We start from the raw sequence: 26164 nt of genomic DNA, 5'->3' as shown, positions 1-26164 counted from the left end.
TTCCCATAGAATCCTCCTATGGATTCGTACTTAAGGGTCTGCAATAGTCCAACCCCTTTAAGGACATCTTCCCAGGCTGCCTTTAAGATAGGAGGCCATAATTTTGCTGCCAGATTCTGGAAACAAACCTCATTGAACCCCTTCCTACTCCACAGTGCAGTAGCTGTTCTCTTTTTAGCCAGCCCAAGACTAGGCCTAACCCAAGGCATCAGCGTGCAGCAGGCTGGAAAGGGAAGCTCTGAGTTTTAGTCTGCTACCAGCCACCAAACCGTCTGAGCTTTGAATCTGTAGAAAGAAATATTGGTGGAAGTGCTGCAAGTAAGACTTGTTAACATCTGCCAAAGTCCAGCATCAGATGCTGGGGGAGCAGCTGGTCACTCCCAGATCGCTCACAGTACATAGGCAAAGCTCACTTGCTTACCTTAGAAACTCAAGGTTAGACGCTTCACCAAGAAGCCAGATAGGACTCCATTCACCGATTACACCACCTGAACTCACAGGTATCACGATGAGTTACAAGACGAAGCACTGTACTATTCCTGGGGGAATTTTCCTTATATGTTTTTTTTTCTCAGCAGCTAGATTATACCTTAATCTACACGCGCTGCAATTCACTGATTCAAAGCACATACAATGTGAGGTCGTTTTACAGCCCCAGATCTGTACAGGCACCGCCACAAGACCATTTTAGGATATTTCATCCCCCTTCTGCCTAAACCCATGCCCATTAGTAGCCACTCCCACACCCTGCTCCTCCTCCGCAGAGCCACAAGAACTAGAACCCAGAGCGGCCTTAGGCCTTCCCACACATTTACTCACTCTATAGACCTGCTTGTTTGGGACAGTCCATCCATGCAGGGTCGTCGCAGCTGGCAGCTTTCACCTGGTGAGTTTCTGGGGTTCACCCAGACACCAGGACGTCATTTCTTCTTATAACAGGTCAGTGGGAAGCTGTACTGGGCTGTTTTCCAAGCGTCCTGTGTTCCATGCATATGCATCATTGTGTTTTTCTGTCAGGCACTCCAGTTGTTCCCCCTTGGGCTTCTATTGGCAGTGCTGCTAGGGACGCTTCGGAACACATTTCTGTTTGCACCCACGGTTTCATTTTTCCTGGCTGCGCACCTTTGAGGGGAGTTGCTGGCACCTGCGGTGAGTTTGTGTTTCTGCCTGAGCACCTGAAACTGTTTCTGAAAGTCACTGTGTGCTCTCACCAGCCACGGGCAAGGAGCACTGAGTCTTCTTGTCAAGCATGCTGAGTCTGCTTAAGGAGAGCTGGGGTTTAATTTCCATTTGAGGGTGGGGGAGACAGCTAATGGACTCCTCGAGGAAGAAGCAATCAGAAAGCTCAGAGGCAGGCCGCGTAGACCTGGCTTGCTCTCCCCACGAAGCCAGTGTGCAGCATCCTGACATAGAAGGGCTGGCCATGACTTCAGATTGAAGAGTGTCAAATAATCTCATGTACATCTTAATTAGGTTCTGCTGAGAACAAAAGCATTTTTAAAAGAATTTTTTTAGATCAAGTTGGGACATTTAAATATAATGGAACTAGGAAATTATAGTTTTCTTAGATATATTTGAATTTTAGTTCTATGGGACAAAGGTTTAATTTTTAAAATTCTTATTCTTTTTTTTAGGAGTTATGATTGAATTAGGTACCTATGTGTTATACATACAGCTTACTTTTGAGCTGTTCAGTAACCCTTATTTTCCCTATCTCTGTCTGTCTGTCTGTCTGTGTTTTGGCCCACCCCTCTTGTGGACATGAAGCAAATGGTGGCAGCCTTTAGGGGTCTCAGTGAACAGAAGGGCGTTCAGCGCATGCTCCAAAAGCTTTTCTCACTGCTGACAGTTTTTCATAATAAAAGTTGGAAGGGAAAGAGATTATCTGCTCTATGATTTACGGTTTTAGCCCTGTCATCCTGGGAAATGAATCTGCAACCATCTCAAGGGCACGGGCTCTACTTTGTAAGGCTGTAGCCCCAGTACCTGGGCCAGTGTGGGGCCTTGCAGGTTTCTATCGCCAATGTCTTCATACAGGTGCCTGTTGTTAACCCGGGCGGCAGAGAAATCCACACTGATGAATGAACACTGCTAAAAGCGTGGCGGGAGTGGAAGGCAGCCTGGCATCCTTCACCCTTTATAGCCTTCGCTTGGAAAATGAGAGGGTGGTAATTGCAGTCGTGTTCCCGATGCCTGCCGGCGAAACAAACTTTTCTAACTTTCCTCCCAGAGCAGTTGATGAAAAAGAAAATAGGAATCAGCCAGTCTCCCAATTAGCATCACTCAAGCTCACTGCTGTTTCTGTTCAAGCTGAAGTGAGTCCGAGAAGAAAAATCCTGAAACAATATACAAGCCCTGGGGTGCTGAGTTCTCCCTATTGCCCTAAGGAGAGGTCCGGAGAGCTTCACGACAGACATGCTCCATTCCATCACTCAGGGGCCACTTCGGAGACCAGCCTTGGTGGAAGGTGGCCTTCTGGGGTCTTGCAGTATAATAGCAAAGGTAGCCGAGCTAAGGAAAAGCAATAGTAACCTAGTATTATTTTCTTAATTCCATTCATCCCTTGGCTGCCACTGCCAGGAGATGGAAAAGAGCTGTCTTCTGTCACAACACAGACTTTTCATTTTGAAATATGGATTTTGTCATTTCTTCTCTGTGGTTTTGGTTTTCGGAAAGCAGAGCAAATGCTGGAGTTGTAACATGTGCCCTGGGAGATGCTGAGAAGTCCGTGTGGACCCAAGGGGCGTCCTTGAGACTGCGTCTCATCAAAGACAGTGCGTCTCATTCACCCGAAGATGGCTAGTCTCAAACATTTGCCTTGTTGTTATTTCTACAAACAAACTGAGACAATCCTTTATTCTGTATACAAATCTGTATTTCTCCAATCTCTTATTCCCCACTTGTGATATAAAAACCTGTTTCTTCCCTTTATACAGTAGGTTTGACCAGGTTTTGAAAAATGTCTCACAAAAGTTGTTATACTGCAAGAATGAACTGTTTCCCTGAAGGAGAAAGGAGGGGTTTTGTTGTTGTTGTTTTTTGTTTATGTTTTAGAAAAGTCTGACCAGAGGCTTTACATTGTAGGAACAAGGTGGTTCTCAGTACTCCATGCCTTTGACAAGTCATATAGTCCAACCATGTGTCTGCCTACTGCAAACTAAACTTCTCTTCCCTAGAGTGTGGGCCCATCAACAGTTACCACTTGATCTGTAACCAGACTTCAGGCTTCCAGGCTCCTCGAGGGGAGGTAGAAAGTGTAGCCCATGAGAAGAACTTAATGGTTTTCTAATTCATTCAAGCGGAAGTCTGGGGACTATGTGTCAGAATAAATTTTAAGAGTGGGATAATGGTGGACGGAATATAAAATTAGATCAGGCTTAGTTTATCAATACTAGTCCACTGGGTGGAAATTCTAAATTCAACATGGAAGCTCACACAGTTTAAAAAGGCATCAAAGTTTGTTTGTTTGATTGGTTGTCTGAAGCATTTGTCAAAAGAGAAGGAGGTAGGGATGTCTGGTATCCCTTGGGTGAATGATGACGAAGAGAGCTCAAGGCTCAGGGAAACACGGTAACTCTGTAATAACTGTCCTGAAAACACCATCTTGTTAGTGGCATTTAGCCTTTTTTGGAATGGATCTGGTCCCTGGTTAGATTTCTAGGACAAACCAGGCTTGGTGACATATGCCTGACACTCTAGGCACTCAGGAAGCACAGGCTAGATTATAAAGTTAAGATCAATCTGGACTATAGAATGACTTCAAGGCCAGCCTGGATAAGTTAGCAAGAACTTTCTCAATGGATAAGAAAGCAAATAAATAATAAAAATAACTTTTAAAATCTGGAGATATAACTCTATTTACTTAGCACGTGGGAAGCCCCAGGTTTAATCTTTAGTATAACTACCAAAAACAAAACCCCAAAACTCAGTGTGTGTGTTGTGTTCTAGGACAGGGCCAGCCTGACTGGAGTTAATGCAAGGGGAAGAAAATAGAGACAAAGTTACATTGCTTGTCTATCTAAAGAGTTCCTAAGATCTACTCCAGGAACCCTCCCTTCACCTCCAAAAATCCAATCAATAAATAGGCAACTGGATTGACAGAAATTTCTCAAAAGAACAGGATGGGTGTGGTGGTTGGTGGTGCACACCTGTAGCCTGAGCATCAGGCAGCAGGATAATCAGAAGGTCAAGGCCCATTTTGCTACACAAATAATTCAAGGCCAGCCTGGGCTATATAAGCTCCTACAAGAAACACACACACAAAAAAAATACAACTGAATGAAAATTACACGAAATCACGTCTACTGTTTAACCACCAAGGAGATGCAAATCAAAACTCCAGTGAAATTCTACCTCAGGCTAGCCATGAAAATGATAGGTGACGTCATAAAAAATAAATAATAGCTAATGACAGCAGTGAAGTGTGTCAAGAAAGAGGTGGTCATCTTATACACTGCTGGTGGACATATGAATCAGTGCACTCACTATGGAAATCAGAATGAGGATGCCTAAAGCACTGACAATGGAACTACCATACAATCCACCTACTTCATTCTATATGCACCTAGAACTGTCTACCTCAGCAACACCTGCACACCTGTACTGTCCCTGGGAAAACATTTTGAAAATTGATGACAATGATCACCATAAAGAAGAATATCATGTTCACATAAAAAAATTAGGAGGCAACCACTTGAATATTGATTATAAATTTGCTTGAATAAATGAATATTACTTTTTAAAGTGTAATGATGAGATTCTGGTTCTCCTTTTTCTTTTTCTTGGCTGTCACATGCAGATATATTTACAAACGAAACCATTTAATACATGAGTTCTGCTTTAAACAATCCAGAACAACATAACTTGGAGTACATTACATACCCAAGATGGAACATTGTGTGGTGTCTGTCAAGGGTGTGCGTTCTGTTTTCCAGGACATGTTCATCTTTCAAAACTTCAATTCTGATGGTGGAGATCTGAGAGCTATTTTGACAATAGGAACGTACTTGGGGAAATATCTCCACTTAACTTTAAATCCACGGTTAGAGCCAGACAGCTGACTCAAGAAGATGCTAAGTACTCAGGAGATGGGCACCAGCCAGCACTAGCTCAGGACTTCCCCCCACCACCGGCACTTGCTTGTTGGCACACTGACACAGAAGAAGAGACGACGCATTTCACTCAGGCACACATCTCATGTCCCTGGATGGCACTTGCTGGGATCCCGGCATTGCAAGCCGGCTGTCTAAAGACCTTGTTTAACAAGTTATGACAAGGAGTTGCAGGGCTTCTCTGCAGCAGGGTGAGCTCCAGGAACTAAGAGGCTCAATGGAGCAGAGGATGCCGGTCTGGAGCTTGACTAAAGGATTAAGCTAGGACTCATCACTGTGTAGTTGGTGGGGTTTGAACAATCTGCTTTGACTTTGGTTCTTCCTTCTTCCTTTTTGTTTTTCTTTTTCTGTCTCCTCACTTATTAAATTAGAACAATAGCAGTATGATACCCTCCCAATAAAGCATTTGTGACTATTAAATGAGCTGCTGTAATGTCCTTGGGGACTGTTTAGTAACTATCATTATCATCATTACCATCAGCTCATTTTCTGGCTGTTTGCTGGCAGGCATGGTTCCCTTTCTGAGTAGCTCAAACTCAAGTCCTCTGACTCCCTGCTTTCTAACAAAGAAAGGGAAACAGATTAGAATAGAAATCTACAATTTCCGGGCAATCATGACACACCGTTCCCCGTGAAGTCAAGCACCTGAAAAGTCCCCTAATATGAGCTCTTCGGAGCACTGGGCAATTTCCTCTGTTTTAGGACCCAGAGAGTACAATTTAATATCCTTTTAGATTGAGGGATGGCAGTTAATTTGTATTAAATGTATTAAGTCAAGAGAAATTCTACTTGATGAAAACTCAAAAGAATACTATTCTCTTGGTCACAAATTAGAGAAAGCAGATTTCTCAGAAGAACCTCCAAGCAAATGTGTTGCCTGATACACACGGGGAATGCCTGGATTGGTTTGCTTCAGGGATTTCATTTAGTATTGGATATGTAAATTTTTTGTATCATTAGTTTCAAATTATTAATTTATTAAATACATTTATAACTATGTTAGAAAATATGTCTTCCTTTTTTTTTTTTAAAAAAAAGACTGTTTTTGTTTGTTCAAATGAGAAGGGCAAATGGTACTACCTCAACTTAGTTTATTTAAACAAGCATTGGGTTTATTTACATGTCTTGGTGTGTGTGTCTCTTGTGTGGGTTGCCCTTGGAGACCAGAAGACAGCATTGGATTCCTGGAGCTGGAGTTACAGATGATTGTGAGTGTCTGACTTGGGTACTGGGAGGTGAACCCAGGTACCCTGAAAGAGCAGAAAACCTTCCTAACTGCTGAGCCATATCCCCAACACCAACATTTAAAATGATATTACCTTGTATGCTGACTTAAATACATCACCTTGGAAAGGAAGAAAAATGGAGTGATTCTGCAGTGAGGATCCCAGACTCCAAATTGTTTGATTTGGGAAGTCCTTTTGTATATGTGTTGCTTTTATTGGTTAATGAAAAGAAAAGATGCTTTGGCCTGTGATAGGGCAAAATAGAGCTAGGCAGAAAAACTAAACTGAATGCTGGGAGAAAGTAGGCAGAGTCAGAGAGATGCCATGTAGCCACTGCCAAAGGAGACAGACGCTTGGGAATCTTTCCGGTAAACCACGAGCTTCCTGGTAAAATATAAAATAATAGAAATGGGTTAATTTCAGATGTAAGAGTTAACTGGGAATATGCTAGAGTCATTAGCCAAACAGTGTTACAATTAATATAGTTTCAGTGTGATTATTTCAGGTCTGGGTGGACGGGAAATGAACGAGCAGCTTCCATCAGCAACTGCTCCCTTCAAAGAATAGCTTATTTTCACTGGCTTGCAGTTCTCTCTCACAAGTCCTTCAGGACCTCCATCAGTCGGGTGGTTTGGGGAGGCTCAGAAGAACGAACATATTTCATACATTCAATATATGTTATTTTCCCTATGACCTCTTTGACTTAAAATAAATCTACCATATATAGTCAGAAAAAGTAAGCAGTGGAAGCATATTCTGATTCATCCTGAGAATATCTATGGAGAAAGTGTAGTCTGGGCTGAAGGTTCTGCAGACTAGTTTGTACTGGGAATATTCTTTAACTTTTGCCAGTTTTTGTTTTGTCACTTGTAACAGTCTACCAAGAAAACTTCAGAGTGAAACCCATTTCTTTGTATGTTAATTAAAACAAATTGTTGATCTGCCATAGCAGATCCAAGAATTGACAGATTCAAGAATTGTTAGCATAGCACACACTAAACATTAGCTGTTATTGTTAGACTTAGTCAGTGAACAGTTGTCAAGTGACTGATGGGGTTTTAAAAAGTGTTGTCTCCTGGAAGGTCACTTGGAAATGAAGATTGAATCCTTCAAACTCCTCCTTTTTTTCCCTCTGAGAGTCAACCCTCTTCTGCTCTGACAGCCAGATGTGAAAGAGTCTGTGTCTTTTCTCTTTGAAATACCATGATTTTAATTCATTAGGCTGTTTTATAAGCTCAGCTCTCTGAGGGCCTGAAAAGGTATTTGTTTTGTAGCCTCTACTGCTTCCTCTGGCTGTCAGCATGGGAGCAGCATCCCCATGGGATTTAGATCCTAACAGCAAGAAGAGTCACCTACCTCTTCTTCCTTTGACATTCTTGAAAGTAGCTCCCTTAACCACTGCTGAGAGACAGACAAAGACCTTGGACAGTTAAGTTGGACATCACCCAGCTCTGTGAATCGCCCCGAGAAATGAGCATCTTTAAAGAGACGCCTCTTAAAGCTTCCTCTGCAGCTTCTTCACAATTCACTGCAAGGCTTTCAGCCAGAAATCAGGTTGATGGACAAGTTTCCTGATGTGTCTCAAGTCTGGGAGTACCAAGTAGTGTGGAAATGGACAGAGCCAAGAAAAAGACAGTCCTGCCAGCCTCATGAGCTATCTGGAGAAGGACAGCGTGTTTCTCTCTTCTTATCTCTCCAACCCTTTTTGTTTCTTTGTATTAAATAAAGAAGAAATCCAATCAGAAAACTTTCATGTGTGTTAAAATGACAAGCCTGCAGAGAGTGGCTTTCCCAGGTTTATCCAGTGTGAATGGCGAGTAGACACAGTCTGTTCTCTCACTGCATCAGCAAGTCATCCTATGCTGTAATGAAAGCTGAATGAGTGTACATACCCACAGCCTCTTGATGGATGGCATAGTTACCGTCTCTAAGGAAATTCTCTAATCAGTTTAGCCCTTAAGATTGCTAGTGGTCCCTCTTGACGTTAAATGTCAGGGAGTTTATTACACTGTTTTATTACTCTGTTAGAACGGTATTATATAATCTTAGCCACATGCATTCTCTTTATCCCTTTGACCCCCTTATTCTCCTGAGTAGAACATTTAGATTAGCAATAAATAAGCTTAACGGGTAAATATGCCACCACTTGTTATAAGTCCTCCATTTCAGGCCTGAGAAGAGGAATGCTGTCTATTCCTGTAATTTACTACTGAGAGTGAGGTTATACAGAGAATAAGTAGGGGTTCCAAGTGACTTGTGTCTGATGGTGTATTACAGTCAGAACGTCTCAAGGTAAGGTGAGAGCTGAAGAACCTGGCCTGTCTCAAGGATGTAATTCTTTCCACGGATGGGGAAAAGCCGACACTCATTCAGATTAAGTAGACTATGTAAGTATTTAGGGTCAACCTAGAAACAGAGAGAAAGGACTGGACCTCTTATAGAGAACACAGTGGGGTCTGACGATAAATGAATGGTAGTTACATTTGTTTTCTTCCAAGCTCTTCTAGAAACTCATTCCCTTCTGGTCCATTCGACATCGTAAAATAAAGAGAGTTTAGCCAATGGCATGAGACAGACCAGCATATTGGGTGTTTACTTCTAACAGTCTAAAGTCATTGACTTAAGGGTAGGTTGTTGTTTTTTTTTCCAGTCACATAATTAAAGAGGTTTCTTTACAACAGCAGCAATATTGCAAGGATGGGGAAGAGACTTAGTTTTATGGTAGAAGCATCTAGGAAAGTAAGACTCTACTTCATATGCATGTCAAGGGCTAAGAAATAAGCCCAAATGAGAGGGAGAGAAAATTCTTTTTATTTTGCAGCAAGGTCTCTCGTCACTGTGGGTACTCACTGGTCTGGCTAACAAGTGTCAAACTGTGATGCAATATGCACCACCCAACTCACCAACAGAAAGGCCGCAAAAGAACTGTAGCTTAGTGTTTTATCATTGCGTGGTACTCGTGTGATATCTTTAAAGGTCTGAAATGCCTTAGTGTTACTGCTTTTGGCATGGTGGTGTGTAACCTGCCAGCCACTGAGTAAGGAGCAACGAGAGCTAAACCTGGCACAGAATGAGAAACCTGTCAGGGGAATAAAGCTTGGCTAAGTCCTGAGCTAGAGCTATTAGTCTCAGGCCAGTGGTCCAGCTCTGTTGGTCTCTCTTCCCTGAGTTGAAAATGGATTTACAAATGCTGGACAGCATTGAAAAAATATCCCAGAAAATCTACTCAAGCCATAACCATCATTTACATGGTTTGTTGTGTCTAGATACACAGGCACCTTTTTTCCCACTTGGCTCCTACACAGCCCCGGCATGCGATTAGAGGGGGCAGAGGATTAATGTACTTTTTAGCAACACCGGTCAGTCACATAAGGCCAAGAGATAATTTCTTTTTAAAGTGTGCTATCAATCTGAGTGTGATGTGTGGCTGGCTTTCCAGTTGGAGTATAAGCCTCAGGAAGAGCTCTCCACCCAGCTCCCTGCCTCCCTGACAGAGAATTTTGTAATAAATTTTGACCAAAGAACATCCAGAAGCCAAAGAATCCCAGTGCCTCCTTTCAGGTTATGAGACTTGATGTGCTGAGAGGTATAAGGGCAGGACCAAAGGAGGGACCAGATAGACCTGCTGCTCTGTGCTAGCACCTAAGGTCCCCTTACATACATTTGGTCCTTGCCATCAATCCATGAAGTCATGACTATCAGGGATAATTGAATCAAGGGGTATACATGTTTAAAGGATCAATTTTAAGAGTCTTGATAATCTTATTAGGAAATTCCACCCAAATAATCCTGTTATTTGTAACATGTGTCTTCAGACTTTCCCTAAGAATGTTAAAGAGAGTACTCAGTGGAAAAGAGGAGACATATGGGAAGGCATTTAAAAAAAAAATCAGAGAATCAGTCCTTCGTTTTGCTAGAATGTCAAAAGCAGTAATTCTCAAGTCTAACTAATCCCTAAACACACTTGGAGAAAGAAAATTAAACAGATTCTTTGTAACTCTTAGATATTTCTCGTTCATTGGTTTGGGGTGGGTCCTAGGAATCTCGATTTTAGTAAATTCCATAGTAAGATGTTCTGTTGGGACCAACTGGCCCAATGGCATTTGAAAACAGACAGTCGACATTAAAGTTAAAATTAAGTCTTTTGAGTTATCATACACCTTTGACATTCTAGCAGGCGTTAGGCAGTGGAATGTGCCGTTCTGCAAACAAACACAGCGATAGTCTGCGATAAACGCAATTGGAATAGTGTGTGTGAGAAATGTTGAGGGAAAGCTATCAGGACATAGCGGCAGACTGCGCTGATAAATGCTGTAAGAGTCACTGCGTGTGAGATGCGATGTGGAAAAGCTAACAACAACATCAGGGATTCCACATCATGCCTCAAACACATTTCTAGAACTCCCGGGAAATAATGTCTAAAGCAAAGCCAGGAAATCTTTAGTGGTAGCGGTACCTGTCTGAATCTTGTTAGAGTGACAAAGGAAGCCCTTGGTCCTCCCCACTCACTCAAGTGGCTCCCCACACCAGGGAGCTGCAGTTCTCAGAATCTCAGTTCTCAGAGCCTCTTGCAGACAGCAAAGACCAAGGAGGGGAACCTAGAGAGACTGGCACGTTTGCTGGCAAACACTGGCAGGTGTTAGTTCAGATTACATATGGAAGACCCTGAGTGTTAAAATCCTGCACTTGACTGAGGTAATAGCAATGGACAGATAGCAGGGTTGTGATTAGGGGCAGAACTTAACTGGAGAGGAGAGAGGGAGCAAAAGGAAGGAAATGAATGTGTTGTGTATGGAGAGTAGTCATTTTAATGTTAAATGGTTAATGAACCATAGGAATCAGAATATTAGATTTATATATGCCATGCTTTTTTGTTGTTAATCTTAATGTGAGGAAGGGCAGAAATGCACAAAATATTTGAGTTTCAGTTATCTCAACAGCTCTGTCAGTCTAGTATGTGGGATACCTAGCAGGTCTTGGGAAAAAAACTTATGAATAAAATCAGAACGGTTCTCTATCAAACATTCTAAGATGATTTAATGTCAAGTAGTCACAGACTGTCCTAAAAAAAATAGAATAGCAAGGAACATTTCCAAACCCATTCTCTGAGGTCAGTATCTCTGTGATGCCAAACCGAAAACATCAAAGGAAAATGAAATTGCAGACAGCTATGAGTATAGGCATAAGAATTCCCAGTACAGTGCTAGGAAGCCAGCACACACCAGGCATTATGCATGCAGTGAAAGGCTTATCCTAGGGAGGTAGATTTGGTTTCACATTTGCAATCAACTTAGTTCAATTCACTGCATCAATAGAAGAAAAAAAAAACCGTATCATTGCCATAGAGAAAGCATTTGACGAAACTCAACATCTTTTCACGATGGAAAATAAAGCAAGGAAAGGATTGAGAAAATTTTCTCAACTCAGTAAAGGGCATTGACAAAACCTCACCACTGCTGGGGGGAGATGGAGCAGCAGGAAGCAGAATCAAAGGCTCACAGAAGAGGGAGGAAGAGTTTGGAAAAGTGTCTTTATTCATGGGCGACCTGATCATGAAAATTCTTACAAAATTCACTAAAAAATCATTAGAACTTATCAATCAGTTTAGCAAAATTTCAGGTTCTAATCCAATACAAATGAAATGTCTTTTCAGATACTTACAATAAACAAGGTAAAAAAGAAATTAGGAAAAAGATATATACAATGGCATCAAAGAGAATAACATACGAGGAAAAAAATTTAACAAAAGAAGTGCAAAGCTTGTTCTACAGAAACTACAAAACACGGTTGAAGTACAGTAAAGAACAGTTCAATAAAGTGAAAGATATTTCACTTATAGGGACTGGGGTATTGCCAAGACGCAGGACTCCTCAAATTGACCCCCCCCCCCCGCAGTTTAACATGATTTCTGTACAGGTCCCAACTGTGTCCTTAAAGAAATTATCCACTTGATTCTACAGTTCATAACAGCATTACAAGGGACATTGGAGCAGCACTAGTTACAGTATCGGAAACAGGCAGAATCTGGAGACAAATCAAATGTCTATCAGTCAGCAAATAAATAAACAAACGTGGTATGCTGTGCAAAGAAATAGCTGACCAAAAACATACATAAAAGTTACTCGCAAATCAAAACATGATGATCCTTGGAAACAGTATGTTAGTGAGGGACAATTATGAAGGACAATGCATTATCATCCTATATGAAATGTCCAGAATGCATAAATCTAGGCAGACAGAGTGTAGACTAGTTGTTGCCTGCAGTTGAGAACACTGTGAGGAGACACAGTTGGAGTGTGGCAGGTAGAGTTCCATTTTTCTTTATGGGGTTATGAAAATCTTCTAAATTTGATTGTGAGGATGGCTGTACAATGGCTATATTGAAGATCTTTTAATCCCTTTGGAAACTTTATTTTAAATGGGTGAATGGCATGGTATGTGAATTGTATCTTGATAAGCAATTGCCCCATACTGAAACAAAACAAAAGGATGTTAATGAGTTCACTTAAAGATTTTAATGTAGTCTATTATATATGAAAATAGATTTAAACTATGCCTTTCAAGCTCTAAAATAAATTTATAAGAGCTTTAGAAGCAACACAAATTTCATCTGCATTAGAAAATAATCCAAGCAGGGTATGATCCAACACCCTGGAGGCTGAATCCTGAGTTAAGTAGCTCCTGTCTAAGGGGACAAACACCATCTTATTACAATTGGGTTGGATTTATTCTGACACCATGTCCAGTTTCCACATTCTGTGGGATGAAGCTTTCAGAAGTTTCTTATCGCTCTGTGTTAGGGCTATAAATTGGCATTGTGCATTTAAACACATTTCCAACTGCTGGTAGGATTTGGGTGAAGCTGTGGCAATCCCCTCAGTTCCCACAAAGCTGAGCTCCCGGGGGGCCCCTGCTTAGCACATGTGATACCGTGACATTTAGCGACAATATCTGAAAAGCAATTTTGATGCTATGAATATTTCCCCAGATCATTCTTAATACGAAGGGAATGTTATTAAACCCTCTTTCTCATTTGCTTCTCTCTCCCAGCATCTCATGAACACGGTGGTTACCCTGGCAGCTCCCTCTGTCCTTGGTTGTACTCACTCTTCCTTCGGCTCCTAAACTTGCCAGCCCTGTGCGGATAGCAGCTGGCGTTCCTATGTCATGTCATCCTCGATGTCCGCACTCTGCTCATCAGCCCCACATTCTGTCATTTCCCGTGGAAACCAACTCGGTCCCACTTTATCTGCCTGTCACTTTTTATCCCGCTTTTGCGCCACAAAGAAAGATCATAAACACAGAGTTCACACAAACAGACAAAGGAAAGGAAGAAGCTGTGTATTGTTGTTACTGACAATGTCCAACATACTTAAAAACCAGAAGTGACAAGTTAGGACTGGGGGTGTTATTGGAACTTGTGAAAGAGAAAGTGGATCTCATTCTGCATGTTCTGGAATCTTCTACCTCCTGGAAGCAGCCGGAACATCATTTGGTTGTCTGTTTTCATCATCCACCTGGTTTGAGGCAGAATCTCTGGTTGAGTGCTGAGCACACCAGCCTACATGATCTGTGAGCCCCTGAGGATTCTCCTGACTCAGTTTCCCATTTCACATGGGCATGTTTATGTTCTACCACATGTGCCTTTAATTTTTAGGTAGCTTCTAGGGGGTTGAACACTGGTTCTCCTGTTTGCACAATGTGCCTTCTCCTCATCCTCAGAGAATTACTGGGAAGCTTAGCTGTTTCTGGTCTTGGTGACTGTCATTGTTTTAAACATCAGAAGCCATGGCTCCTCCATTTCCATTATTCCCCTCTGATGTATTGACCCCCAAACCCCCAAGGTCGATAGAATACAAAGGACTTAAAGATCTAAAAGAATCCTAAATGAGCCTAGTTTTTAACATGAAAACCTCAAGAATGATCCTTTAAATACCAACCCAAACCAGGCTGCAAGGGGTTGAGACATTATCAATTCCACCAGCATTCTGATTGCTTTTCAAGTTATTCACCAGTCAATAGTATTTATTGAGTGAGTGTCCTCTGTGTATCAGGCACCAAATTAGCTTGCAAATTGCGTGTTCTGCAAAGAGAGCCCTCTCACCCCTTGGCCAAAGCAAGTATATCTTTCTCGGCAGATGAACTCCTTCTGGGAGTTCCATGGCATTCTGGATGCCTCTGTGTGAGAGCTGAAGAGACTGGTAGTCTAATCTCTTAGAAATAGGAGAGACAAGCTGCTCTTACCTCCCTACGCCCCTATTCATTCTCTTCTAGGTTGAAAGTTGAAGTACAAATCTGAAATACACATTGGGACAGCTCAGGCAAACTCTGGCAGCTTCTCTTGGTGGGAGATGACTTCCCTAGCTGCCACCTACCTATCTGTCATCAACAGTGGTCTTTCTTCTACTTTGGAGCCTTTCTCTGAGAAAGGCGTGATGGAGGAAGGTCATTGGCTAATAAAGGAACTGCTTTGGCCCATTTCATTGGTTAGAAGATAGGTGGGAGGAGTAAACAGAACAAAACGCTGAGAGGAAGAGGAAGTGAGGTCAGACTCGACAGCTCTCCTCTCGGGAGCAGACGCCTCAGAGAGAGATGCCATGCTCTCCGCTCCAGGGAAGATGCACGCTATGAAGCTCCGACCCAGGATGGACTTAGGCTAGAATCTTCCCGGTAAGACCGGTGCTATATAGATGATAAGAAATGGGCTAGTCCAGGTGCGAGAGTTAGCCTAGAAGAGGCTAGGTAGAAATGAGCCAAAGCAGTGTTTAAATGAATACAGTTTGTGTGTTGTTATTTCGGGGCAAAAGCTAGCCGAGCAGGCGGCTGGGGTGTTGGGGATGCAGCCCCACCGCCCCTTATTACAACAAAGGCAGACCATGGGAGTCCTACACAGATGTGTGAGAACCCCTGTTGGGAATGCTAGTTGAGTTCTCTGAGGAGAAATGCCAGATAAGGTCTTGTTAACCACTGAATCAAAACCATTTATCCCAAATACTCATTGAGAAACTCTTTTAAAAGAGGCAAAAATCAATACTTACCATTTGAACGCTTTTTACCCTGTATTTATTTGTTTGTTTGTTTGTTTATTTATTTATTTAATTTTTACCCTGTATTTTTTTCCCTCCAGTTTTGGGCCGTATTTATTTATTTATTTAAGATTTCTGCCTCCTCCCCACCACCGCCTCCTGTTTTTGAATTTAATAGATCCAGCAAAAAAGCAGTTGAGAGAGAGGAAAAGAACAGAACAGGGACTCTTGCTTAGTCATGTGCAGGTGAAATGCTCTGGGGAGCTTGACTTAAATGGCCAAGTTTTTTTTTGTTTTTAAAGTTTGACTTCTACACTGTACTTAGATGGATAATGAAGGGCAGGAACAAATAGCAAGATTGATTTTGATAAAAATAAGGGTATGAAGGTTTTGCCTGCATGTATTTCTGTGTACCACGGTGTGCCTGGTGCCTTTGCAGGCTGAAAGAGGGCATTCTATCCCCTGAAACTGGAGTTACAGATGATTATGAGCTGACACGTAGATGCTGGGAATCAAACAGGATCTTCTTCAAGAGCAACAAGTGCTCTTGACATTTGAGACTTGTCTCCAGCCCCACGTGCAGCAAGATTGAAGAGCCTGGTTTCCCCATCCTCATCCTGCCTGAGGACCCATATGCCCATTGTCTGGTTTATTCCTCTCTGGGAGCCTCCTAGACCCTGAGGGGCTACATTCATTCTTACATACCTCACACTCTACTTGACCAAGGCTGACCTGATGTAAATGCACTTACTGACATTGAATTCTCTCCCAGAAGTCTTTTATACAAGTCTACTCATCTTGTTTCCTTGTCAAAAGAGAAGGGAAAGTCTTTTCTGCAACTCAAGAGAGACTGTCTTGTCAAACAGGGCTGGCTCACACTGTGGCCTGGATATCAAGTTCAATTATTTCTTGGGAATTTCTCTGCTGTTTTAACAAGATCAGACTATCCATATGTGTGGATATAGATATAACTATATCCAAGGGAGTGGCTCAGACATGTCTCAGATTTCTATTTTCTAGCATCACCATGCATTTTGAGCCTGATTGGATAGGATTCTCTCAAACAATGTTAAAGAATGACACTGAACCTTCATGTCTGAAAAAGTGGGTGCTGTAGAAAATACATAGCTGGGAAAATAGAAGGAAAAGGGAAAAAATTCCTTGGGAAAACATCAGATGGTGGGCCTTGGGAACTCAGGCTTCTGAGGCTGCCAGAGCTGCTGGGGAGAATTAGGCAGTGATCTTAGCCAGAGACAAGTGGATCTCCATCACTGAACTGAGCTCTCCCATTGACAACCTGAAGATCAAGACCCTGGAGGAGATCTCCCTGTTCTCCTTGGCCATTAAAGAATCTGAGATGACTGACTTTTTCTCCTGGGAGCAGCCCTACACGAAGAGGGTCTAAAGACCATGCTAGCACAAAAGCAGACTTGAAATGGCCAGTGGACCATGTTCAAGGCTTTGACACTACTGGGGGGACTACAACGGTCATGTTGGCTTGGGTATTGAGTGCTCCAAAGCAGCAGCCTCTGCAATCTGAGGGCCCATTATCTTAGCAAAACTTTCCATTGTCCCAGTTCAGAATCATTACTGGGGAACAAGACGGACAAGTCTCACAATGTCCCATGTAAGGTGACAGGCCATGATGATTTTGGGCAGATGAACCATTTTCCATACAGACACTGGCATCATCTTTGCTCTTGTGCCCACGTAGCTGCTGCTAATGGCCAGTGCTGATGACAGCTACACATTCGCTCTACTGCTACCCTGGGCAGCTTCACCATGCATTTCTGGCTACACATCTGCTCTACTGCTACCCTGGGCAGCTTCACCATGCATTTCTGGCTACACATCCGCTCTACTGCTACCTTGGGCAGCTTCACCATGCATTTCTGGCTACACAGCTGCTAAACTGCTACCCTGGGCAGCTTCAACCAAGTATTTCTGGCTACGACATCCACTAAACTCCTACCCTGGGTGACTTCACCCATACATTTTTGATACTGTCTCTGAGACCTAGTGACAAATGACAGTAAATCCCTGGAAAAAAAGAATGTATTCACCAAGTTTCCCTATCAGGAATTCACAGACCACTTTTATGGAAACGCATATCAGAGTCTCTATTCAGAGAACTCAAATTCCAGCCATAACTACTACACATGATTTTTTTTATTCTCCACCCCCCCAATAAAGTGAATTAAATCTGGGGTGGGGGAGGGGAGAAAAGGAATGGCTGTCAGCAATGTCTTTGGATAACATGAAGATTCTTTAAGAAAAAGTTCATTTTATAAAGGCAAAGCACTCTTAATTTTGACAGGGGAATTAAGTGTGTTGCTAAGAGTCAGAATCTGCCTAGACCAGATTAACCACTGAAGAGGACACAAGGAACATGTTACCCAGAGAGCATATCACAGTCACTACCCAACCATACAGGAATACTTGGACCATCAGGAAAGAATATTCCCACGTTAGAGTGTACAATGTTTAACTATATCTCCCCTACTCAGTCAGGGATAAACTCTTTAGGTCCCAGAGGGTTACCCAGTCACTAGTCATTTTACTTATTCAGAATCATGTACCTTAGATACACTATCAACATGCCAGAAGTGCTTTTCCTCTTCTGGAATGTTCTATCCTCTCCATGTTCAGACACTATAGGCTAACATGTTATATATTTGATGTATTACCTACCACTGCCTTAGTAATGGATTAGCTCCAGCTAAACTGGGGGCTGTACTCTTACAGCTGGGGATGATGTTTTAGTCCTTTCCCCATAGCAACACTAGTATAACAGGATGGCTGTGCTTTGATCAATATCCACACAGCCTCAGCAATCAGGGTTTATAATTAGATGCAACAAGCAAGGAGCTGATGGCCAACACAGCAGTTGGAAAGTGTGCTGGGAAACATTATGCCCTGTTAATCAGAAGCTTCCTAGAAGTGCTTTTATTGATCTATCATGGAGGATGGATTATCACGGTGCTAGTTTAGAGAAAGACTACAGGGTAGGTTTTCCTGGCCAGGCCCTGTTTACTTTGAGGGAATACTTTAAATCACTGTGAGCCTCTTGTACTTGAGATGGTTTCCCTTCATCCCCGAACAAGTACCCTTCAGGAACTTAGAGGCTCTAAGCTCTCTCCTGAAAGCTTCTTTGTAACTGCGTGGGCCATATCCAGCCTGGGCAGAGAGTGACTGCCAAGAGGTAACTGCCAAGATTAGCAGCCAGTAGCTAAGCCAGGCTCTGAGTACCATGATGGTGGTACCAAAGGCAGAGGTTGTGCATCTGGGAGAACACTAGCCTCAACCCTCATGCCATGCAGACAGCCTTAGGGGTGGGGTGGCCAGTAGTTGGGACTTGTAGAAGCATTCTGCCTCTGGTTAAAATTGGGGATTACAAGATATTCTCCATTTGCCCCCCAGCAGTCCTGAGCATGTTTCCTTTTGCTGAGCTCAAATAACTTATTTCGTTGTTTATTATGCCAAAAAATATTACTGGACAATACCAACAGGTATTATGCTGGCTGACTTTATATGCCAACATATCTGGCCATGGAGGGCTCAGACATTTGGTCTAAGCATATTCTAGACAAGTCTGTGGGGATGTCTGAAGATGAGACTTCTATCTGAACAGATGAAGAAAAGCTGCTGCTCTCCCTGATGCTCACCCTAGGCTCCTCTAGTCTGTGGAGAACCCACGTGGAGCAGAAGATTGCTAGTGGGAACACTGATGTCCTGCTTTCACTCGTGGATTTGGGCTGCCGCTTGTACCATTGGCTCTCCTGGGTCTGAATGTCTCAGCCTTCATAGTCTGTGAGCCAGTTTCCTTGCAATAAAGCTCTGTGTTCCTCTAACACACACACAGGAAGAGAGAGAGAGATACAAATTTACATGTTGTTGATTAACTTTTACATCATTAGAAGAGTATCTTATGCAACCTAGAGAAGGAAGGAGGCTTTATTTGAACTCTGTTTCAAAAGCTGTCATCCATCACACTGAGGAGGGTGGTGGTGGAACAACACATCTCACACAGGATGGCCTGAAAGCAGAGAGAGGAGAGGCACCATGGCCAGGCATAACCTTTAAAGGGGCTTGATTCAAGTTACCTGTTCCTACAGCAGTCAGACAGCCCTTACTTCCTAAATCTGCTATGACTTCCCCAAATAGCACCACAAATAGCACACACATACACACACACACACACACACACACACACACACACACACACACACACACACACATGTATGTGTGTTTCTGTGTCTCTGCGTGTATGTCTCAATGTGTGCATGTAATGTGTGTGTTGGGTAACTATATCATTGAAGGCAATGGCTTCTTGTCTTCCAGACTTGAATTTAAAAAAAAAATCACAGGAGCTGTTTCATATAAAACATTCAAAAGGTGGGAGTTCCATTACCCATCATTTTCTACTCTTTCCCAAATATTTCACTAAAATGATAATAAAAAGTTAGGTAAACTGATAACTCTCTTAAGCACAACAAGAGTTTACACGACAGCAACATTAGTTTGGAAGTTGAACAAATGGGTGAGATTGGACTTGTCAGTTGTGAGAAAGCATCTTCCTTGTCGGGCAGAGATGGCCACATGTGAACTTTGGAGACATGTATTAGATGCAAAGCATAAATATCTGTCTGTCTGTCCATCCATATATCTACTGATCACCACAGAGGAGGAAAAACCCAGAAGTTAGGCTACCTCCAACTCTAAATAACCAAGCTCCTAGTCACCCTCTATTGCCTCCAGAGGAGCAAGTATAAGGCAAGGGGAGGAGAACAGACAACAGACACCATGGGACTTTAGGGTTCCAACTGTTGCTTCTTCCTTTGGGACTCTAGGTGTGGTCTGAGTCTAGCTGTGGGGAACATGATGCCAAGAGCTCTTGATTCCCACTGCCATGAGAAGGCAGATGAATGGAGGGGCCAAGAGCTCTTGATTCCCACTGCCACGAGAAGGTATATGAATGGAGGGGCCATTCCTCCAGCTGTTCTTCATGGGTGCTCCCAAGATTCAAAGAGAAGAAAGAGAAGTAAGACTGAACCACTGGCCACCTTCCCAGAGTGAGATGAGATGCCCAAGGAGACATCTATTTCAGATGCCTGTTCCCCGAGGCTCCATCTCAGGGTGCTTGGTGTAGGCAGAACATTGGTACTGGTCACTTTATTTTTGTTAAATTCAGAATCTTCCTGTAGCGATTTCCCTCTAAACACACTTGAAAATAAACTCATCCCCAGAGTAGTCTGGTTTATATTTCCCAGATTTTATATCTTTTATGACAAAAGAGATATCTCACTCGTTTCTCCTAAACACTCTGTTTCTTAAATCCATCCTGTTATTCATTGAATAAGATGTTTTATGTGGATATAAAACTTTCTGTAACAATGTAATCTCTTCTCCATGAATAATATTGGAAAATAATTTGAGAGATTGCTGCTGGCCCTAATGTCTTCCTCGGGGAGGGGGTGAAAAGGAGCAATATCAATGAGTACAGACCCTGGGAGTCAGGTAGAAGGCTTACAGAAGTCTCATTTGTTTAACAATGGGGAAAAGCTTATATACCCTCCCAGCACCCAAGTGTTCTGATCTGTTGACAGTTGACATTTCATGCTTATCCCTCATTGGATAGTCACGATCAGGACCTCTGACAGCGCCTGTTGTTAGGCTTGGTTGCTCCTTATTGGCTAGACACAGACAGGACCTTTGGCAGTTCTACACAGACTCCAGGTAGGCTCCTTTCGGCCTGGTAGGCCTTATCTTCCTACATATCCACTCTTTTTTATTTGTTTACATAGGACGCTCATCAGGACCCAGAGTTCTTTGCTCAGGCCTTGTTGACCCTGCCTCAGGAGGGCTCAGAAGATGGACTATGTCTGTCTTCGGTTGGCCTGCCAAACAAGATCTTACCCATCACTGACTATTAGCTCTCAAAGAGCATTTTTTCCTGGAGAGTTGCCAGGATTGGGGAACAAGGCTGTAGCCTTTTGAATTACAAATAACCAGGCATGTGTGACCTCCTGTGGAGGACTGGGAGAAGGATGCCTAAGAGCCATTGACACCTGAAGAGTCACCTTAGTTGCAGTCCCACTGATGGCGGATCTGCAGAGGAAACATTTAAGGAGGGTAAGGATTAACAACATCACTCCACCGATTAATGCATATGTGAGCATCCAGGAGGGATCCAATAGCCCTTTTATATTATGCCAAACTTTTTTTTTAAACGAGTAGTCAAAGGCCATAAACCCTGCTCTTCACAAATCAATGTGTTTGGGGGGCAAGGAGAGCAAGAAAGGGGAGAATATACATTACCCACCCTGAGTTATTCCCTTCCTTGGTGGAAGCAGGTTGACCCATGTATCCTGGGCATATATCTGGGCATATATCTCTTGCCAGAACCCATATTGGTGTTGTGGCAGTCTGAAAAAAAACCACAAGCATACCCTCTCCCACGGTTAGCAGGGGGGCTGGCAGCTGCCATTGGAGGGAGATAGGATCTCTCCATCTCACCAGGGTTAGGGTGTTTCCTTGGAAGGGATGCCCAGTGCTTGTAAACTGGGCTGAGTCCCTTGTCATTAAAACTGAGGAAGTTCATATGAAAAAGAGCCACTGTTAAGGACAGATAATGTTCTCTCCTAGCCCCTGGTAAGATAGTACTGGCCAATAGCTTCTTAAGAGCTACGTTGGTCATCTCCACAATGGCTTGTCCCTGTGGATTTTAGGGGACAAAGTGGTATAGAGAATCTTCCAAGAGCCCAGAAAGTCACTGAATTGTTGAAAGAAATAGGCAGGACTATACATGCAGACACATAGACACACATACACTTACAAATAATTAAAAATAAGATAAATATGTTAAAATGTAATAATATTCTACTGAATATAGGTCACATCTATTATCATCTATCATATATCTGTCTCCTATCTATCATCTATCTATCTATCTATCTATCTATCTATCTATCTATCTATCTATCTATCTATCTATCTCTATCTATCATCTATCTATATCTTCTATCTATCATCTATCTATTTATTTATCATCTATATATTTTACCTACCAGTCTGTCAATGTATACTTAAGTGGCTTAGCCAAAGAAAAGTACTAAAGTGTCAAAGAAAGAGAAATAGAATTTTGGGGAGATAACAGGTTTTTGACAATAGTCCCTAGATTTTTGAGTGTCTGTCTCATATCAGAGGAAATTGCAAGTAAGAAAAAGATAAAGTTCCCCATAATTCCATTGCCTAACAATAACCATTGCTCTGAGCGGGTGGCATCCAGGTTGTGCTCCCGAGGACCACTGCAGGGAGCAGGTGTCACGTCCGTCTACAGTTGATCTCAAGTGCTTGGGGATTGACAAGGCCCATATTTAACGACAAGTGGATAGGACTTCAGTTAAGTGTCTAGTATTTATGTAAAATGTGTATTTAAAAATGTAAAAACCATTTTCATACTAGGAAGGATAGGAGAGGTAGTTTTGAAAATCCACACACGAGCTCATATTCAATATCCTATTGTGATCCTTGTAATCCTGTGTTCTCTAAACAGCCCAGGGGCAGCCATCTTCTTCACACCCGCTGGAGCACGAACTGGCTATGTTCCTGCAGTCGTGCCTCCCACTTTGTTTCTGTTATGCTCTTCCCTCCTGCAAACAGGCCAATATGCTGACCATTGCCCCATCGTTCTTTGGTTTCGCACCAGGCCTCATTTTCCACCTAGCAGCTGCTTTCACTTACTTCTCTTGGCTTCACAGAGGTTAGCCTTTACTCGTGGCCAGCAGGAGTCATAGGGCATCTCTGCAACTGGGACCACCTTGCATCTTAGCAGAGGGCTGGGCATAAGCCACATATGCCATAAAAGAAAAGTGTATGCTTTGGTGTCTATTCAGAACTATATGCAAGCAGCTCACCTTAGGCTGGGGTAGTTCGTGGGTGCTGCTAAAATCTCTGAAGGAGAGGGGCAGTGTGTTTTGTTTTTTCTATCATTTCAGAGCTCAGAAATGTGAAGCATAAAACTGGCTTATTTGGAGTTTGTGGATTTATCACAATCTAACTCATGCATGAGCTGAGGGCAATTTACCCTCATGGTTATGATTTGGGTGTGACATGTCCCATAGCCTCATATGTTTCAGCACTTGGTCCCCCAGCGGGTGGTGCTATTTTGGGAGGCTGTGGGACCCTTAGGAGGTAAGACCTAGCCTTCTAGAAGATTTTAGAAGGTAATAGTCATACCCTGATTCCAGCCTGATCTCTCTTCACTTCCTGGTCTATAAGTTGCCTCTTGTTATGTGTTTGGTTGCAGAGATGAGAAAAGTAATCAATACTTCTTCTGGGGTTTCCATGCACTTAGTAGAACGAGACAGCTATGGTATAAATGGGAAAAAGGTTAAATAATGCAGCTCAACCCAAGAACTTCACACGGGAAATGTTTTATTATGTTCTTACAACACAGCAGCTTCTAAGAGAACAGACTGTTAAGACTTAGTGTTTAGTTTTTATATCAAGGGAGTAAGATTAGCCCACCCGATCACCACATTGGCTCTTTGATAATGTTACTCTTATGGGGCTCAAGAGCTGGCCATCAGAGAGAAGGCTCACACCACTATTTAGTTTCATCCTTATTAGATAGTTTGCAAATAATCCCCACAAACTGGTGTTTAATTTTTTTAAATTTATTTATTTATTAAAGATTTCTGTCTCTTCCCCGCCACGGCCTCCCATTTCCCTCCCCCTCCCCCAATTAAGTCCCCCTCTCTCGTCAGCCCAAAGAGCAATCAGGGTTCCCTAACCTGTGGGAAGTCCAAGGACCACCCACCTCCATCCAGGTCTAGTAAGGTGAGCATCCAAACTGCCTAGGCTCCCACAAAGCCAGTACGTGCAGTAGGATCAAAAACCCATTGCCATTGTTCTTGAGTTCTCAGTATTCCTCATTGTCCGCTATGTTCAGCGAGTCTGGTTTTATCCCAGGCTTTTTCAGACCCAGGCCAGCATCCCCATTGTCTCAGTGTGTGGGTGCACCCCTCGTGGTCCTGAGTTCCTTGCTTGTGCTCTCTCTCCTTCTGCTCCTGATTTGGACCTTGAGATTTCTGTCCGGTGCTCCAATGTGAATTTTGCATGCAAATGGATGGAAATAGAAAACACTATCCTGAGTGAGGTAAGCCAGACCCAAAAAGAGGAACATGGGATTTACTTACTCATATTTGGTTTCTAGCAATAAACAAAGAACATTGAGCCTATAATTAGTGATCCTAGAGAAGCTAAATAAAGAGAACCCAAAGAAAAACATATAGGCATCCTCCTGAATATTAACCTTCATCAGGCGATGAAAGGAGACAGAGACCCACATTGGAGCACTGGTGTTTAAATTTAACAGCAACAAATGAAAGATACTGGTGGGAACTGAGGCTGCCCACCCCCCAGTGTGTTTGTGATTAGACTTCATGGATGGCGTCTCTCACAGGTACCATCCTTGCAGCTCATCTACTTAGTCGGCAGTGGTTTGAATTTACTGGTTCTAATATGATGTTTATTTACAGTGTCCTTTCCTCTCCCCCAGTTCTTTCTTTCTTTTTAAATTTGTTTTTACTCCACAAAATAGGCAGATTGTGCTCAGGGACAAGATCTCAAAGTGGCCACTTGGGAAGCTCATTGGTATCCTGCAGCAACAGTGGGGTATGAGAAAGGGGTACCCACTACCTCAGTGGCCACGAGGGGTGCTAGGAAGGGCTGGGCTGATCCCTAGGGTGGAGCTGGGAGATATGGGATAAAACAAGTAGTTCCGGACCAAATGGGCACCAGGGGAAATTGCCAGAGTCAATGTGATGAATTCTGTCAGGGGAGCTTCCTGTCTCTCTTTTGTGCAGTTAAATCAGGCAACAAGTTAGCTCTCTGCAGAAAGGAGCCAATGTGATGGGCCCTGTCTGTCTGCTGAAGAAACTTCTCAAAGACTCTGTGCCTGAGGGATAGAGCTAGAGGGAACTGGAGCCCCTGCTGCCTGGCATGCTTTCTCTAGGACAGAAAATCTTCATGTCAGCCTCCGTCAGTGCCTTAGTCTGGGGTGTTCAGTGCAAAGCGTTGTCTTAATGGCGGTGTGATGGAGGAAGGTCATTGGCTAATAAAGGAACTGCCTTGGCCCATTTATTGGTTAGAACATAGGTAGGTGGAGTAAACAGAACAAAACGCTGGGAGGAAGAGGAAGTGAGCTCAGACTCCACAGCTCTCCTCTCCGGAGCAGACACCTCAGAGAGATGCCATGCCCCAGCTCCGACCCAGGATGGGCTTAGGCTAGAATCTTCCCAGTAAGACCGGTGCTCACAGATTATTAGAGATGGGTTGATCGGGATATCAGAATTAGCCAGTAAGGGCTAGAGCTAAAGGGCCAAGTAGTGATTAAAAGAATACAGTGTCCGTGTAATTATTTCGGGGCATAAGCTAGCGGAGCAGGCAGCTGGGGTGTTGGGAACGCAGCCCCGCCGCCGCCCTTATTACTACAGCAGTGAGGTGTGCTGGGCTGAGTCGGGGAAAGGAGATGCAATTGTATTTATGCCTCGAGGATCTCAACTGGTTGAGGATGAAGGACAGGCCTACCGAGCTCTTATAAAAGCAGAATTCATTTTGTATCGCTAAAGAGTTTCAGAGGCCATGGGAATGCCTTCATCCCCTGGGGCAGCTAGAACAAAATTATGGTTCATTAGGTGACTTGGAACCAGAAGATATTTTTCTGCCAGTCACAGTTCTAGAAGCTGAAAAGTCCAAGGTCAGAGTGTCAGCAATGTCCTGTAAGGGTTACAATCCT

Source organism: Microtus pennsylvanicus, chromosome 10 (assembly GCF_037038515.1).
Source record: "Microtus pennsylvanicus isolate mMicPen1 chromosome 10, mMicPen1.hap1, whole genome shotgun sequence".
Lineage (NCBI taxonomy): Eukaryota > Metazoa > Chordata > Mammalia > Rodentia > Cricetidae > Microtus > Microtus pennsylvanicus.
Note: the sequence above shows the minus strand (reverse complement) of the source record.